Raw genomic sequence first — 3,218 nt, 5'->3', positions numbered from 1 at the left:
TACTAATATGATCATTCTGTTTCCCTCCCTACCAAGATCTTCTCTGAAATGGCTGAATCTTTTGACACCTAGCTTGTTCTCTTGTTCTTTTGGCATATACTTAAGACTAATTGGTGGTGACTGGGCGCAGTGGCTCACACTTGTAATCCCAGCACTTTGGGAGGCCAAGGCAGGTGGATCACAAGGTCAGGAGATGGAGACCATCCTGGCCAACTTGGTGAAACTCTATCTCTACTAAAAATACAAAACAATTAGCCAGGCATGGTGGTATGCACCTGTACTCCCAGCTACTCAGGAGGCTGAGGGAGGGGAATCACTTAAACCCTGGAGGTGGAGGTTGCAGTGAGCCGAGATTGCACCACTGCACTCCAGCCTGGGTGACAGAGTGAGACTCCGTCAAAAAAAAAAGATGAATTTGTATGGTTTTTTTTTTTTTTTTTTTTGAGACAGAGTCTGGCTCTGTCGCCCAGGCTGGAGTGCAGTGGCACGATCTCCGCTCACTGCAACCTCTACCTCCTGGGTTCAAGGGATTCTCTTGTCTCAGCCCCCAAGCAGATGGGAGCACAGGCGCCTGCCACACGCCCGGCTAATTTTTTTGTATTTTTAGTAGAGACAGGGTTTCACTGTGTTAGCCAGGAGGGTCTTGATCTCCTGAGTGATCCACCTGCCTCAGCCTCCCAAAGTGCTGGAATTATAGGTGTGAACCATCGCACCCGAGACATTTGTTTTTTTGGTAAAAGGGTGGGGTCTCCTCTGACCAGTCTGAGAGTAACAACTTGTAGCGGTAGAAGGACTGTAAATACTCAACCTTGTCTTTACTAGCCTGGAGAGCTAGTAACAAACAAAAATACCTGGTGAGTAAAATACTGATGTTACACATTTATATAAGATATTCTTTGAAATGGGAAAATCTCGAATATCAACTATATGGGCAGGAAAGTCATTAATTATCAAGATGGTTTGTAAACCTTTAAGGATATAAAAATCCATTGTTCTTATCAGAGGAGAACCTTTTCCAGGAAACTGCACTCGTGTACATACTTAACTTCATTTTGCAGCAATTTCAGATTTACTAGCCACGGCCCCAACTCTTGGAGTAAATATCCCTGAATTAGCCACGTGGGTTGTGTGTTATACACTCACTACCTAGCTGCCTGCATGGCAGCAGGCTTTTGAAAACTAGAACCCTTTAACTCAGTGTCCTCTGCTTCTAGAATTTCAACCCTTTTCGTCTATTCATTCGTTGTCATTCATTCTAGAAATAATTTTGTGTCTACTAGTTGATAGGTGTGAGATATTGCAGTGAATCCAGCTGCTATAGTCAGCCCTCATGGCACTTCCAGTCTAGTGGACACTTCAATTGCCCTTTCTTATGTAACCTGCTTGTCCTGTGTGAAACCCATGCACAGCTTCCCAGACTCCTTTTTTACATGTCGGTGCTGAGTTCTTGGTTCATCCCCCATCATTTTCCTCTCTGCCAGCCACCAGAACCTCTCCTCACATACCTTATTATTTTTCTTTTCTTTTCTTTTTTTAAAATTATTTATTTATTTATTTATTTATTTATTTATTTTGATACGGAGTTTCACTCTTGTTACCCAGGCTGGAGTGCAATGGCGCGATCTTGGCTCACCGCAACCTCTGCCTCCTGGGTTCAGGCAATTCTCCTGCCTCAGCCTCCTGAGTAGCTAGGATTACAGGCACGCGCCACCATGCCCAGCTAACTTTTTGTATTTTTAGTAGAGACGGGGTTTCACCATGTTGACCAGGATGGTCTCGATCTCTCGACCTCGTGATCCACCCGCCTCAGCCTCCCAAAGTGCTGGGATTACAGGCGTGAGCCACTGCGCCCGGCCAATTTTTTTTTTTAAGACTAGTCAAGTGCAGTAGTGCGAAGAGGGGGAAAAGAGGAAAGAGTAGAACAAGGAGTCCGATCTGTAACTGACTGTGAACAATCAATTGAGATAACTCACTACCTTTGGACCAGCCTATTTTTCTTTTTTAAGCTTTTTTTTTTTTTTTTTTTTTTTTTTTGGAGACGGAATCTTGCTCTTGTTGCCCAGGCTGGAGTGCAGTGGCAGTCTTGGCTCACCAGAACCTCTGTCTCCCAGGTTCAAATGATTCTCTTGCCTCAGCCTCCCAAGTATCTGGGATTACAGGCACCCACCAACACACCCAGCTAATTTTTGTATTTTTAGTAGAGATGGGGTTTCACCACGTTGGCCAGGCTGGTCTCGAACTCCTGACCTCAGGTGATTTACCTGCTTCAGTCTCCCAAAGTGCTGGGATTACAGGCGTGAGTCACTGCGCCCACCTCCCCCTACCTTTTTTTTTCTAAAGGAGAAGTAAGCTGGGTGCTGCAGTGGCTCATGCCTGTAATCACAGCACTTTGGGAGGCTGAAGCAGAGGATCATGAGGCCATGAGTTTGAGACCAGCCTGACCAACATGGTGAACCCCCGTCTCTACTAAAAAGGCAAAAAATTAACCAGGTGTGGTGGCACATGCTTGTAATCCCAGCTATTTGGGAGGCAGAGGTTGCGGTAAGCCGAGATTGTGCCATTGCACTCCAGCCTAGGCAACAAGAGCAAAACTCCATCCTGAATAAATAAATAAGGAGAAGCAGACGAGTCGGAGAAAACTCCATTTTATTATGGAAAGTTAAAAAACAAAACAAAACAGGCAATTGATAAAGGCGGCACAATGGGAGAGGAGAGGTGAGGTGTCTCCTTCGCCACCCCACACCACCTCAATTCAGTTCAATTGTGAGCCACTAGGAGAAACAGAATTAAATAACTATCAAGGGGTACAGAGTTGAGATTTCCAGCCTTCCCTCTTGGGGAAAACTGAGGCAAAGTAATACTGAGAAAAAGTGGAGGAAGCCGCACCTGCAGGTCACTCCAATGAGGAGCCTGGAGGGGACAGAGGATAGAGTTCCACGCAGACACAGCAAGTAAGCGTGGCTTGTAAACCTGGGACTTTGGCAGGTGGAGCTGGGAGCTGGCGGAGCTTGTAAACCGGGCTGTGGTCAAGAGAGGAGGCAGGAGCTGTAAACAAAGGGGCAATGACCTAGGAAATAAAGGAGATGTGCCTGTAAATGGAACGGGGTCTGGGCCTCCCAGAGAAATGAGTGCTTAAATCCTGAGATCCCCCACGGGATGGTGGGGAGGAAGGCTATGGGAAGGGTGTACCCTGCCATGGGGGGCAGGTGCTCCATCTC

At 46.5% G+C, this 3,218-nt stretch overlaps 1 protein-coding gene across 1 annotated transcript in view; it reads right to left on the bottom strand.

Moving 5' to 3' along the window:
* Nucleotides 1-2,629: 2,629 nt before the first annotated feature.
* PPP1R18 (protein phosphatase 1 regulatory subunit 18) overlaps nucleotides 2,630-3,218 on the bottom strand; it is a 12,057-nt gene continuing 11,468 nt past the window's right edge. Inside the window, exon 4 of the mRNA XM_039467931.2 lies at nucleotides 2,630-3,218. This exon is cut by the window's right edge and continues 305 nt beyond it. The gene's annotated coding sequence lies outside the window, so the exon portion shown is untranslated.

Source organism: Saimiri boliviensis, chromosome 4, assembly GCF_048565385.1.
Source record: "Saimiri boliviensis isolate mSaiBol1 chromosome 4, mSaiBol1.pri, whole genome shotgun sequence".
Taxonomy (NCBI): Eukaryota; Metazoa; Chordata; class Mammalia; order Primates; family Cebidae; genus Saimiri; species Saimiri boliviensis.
Note: the sequence above shows the minus strand (reverse complement) of the source record. Positions and strands in the feature narration are given on the sequence as shown.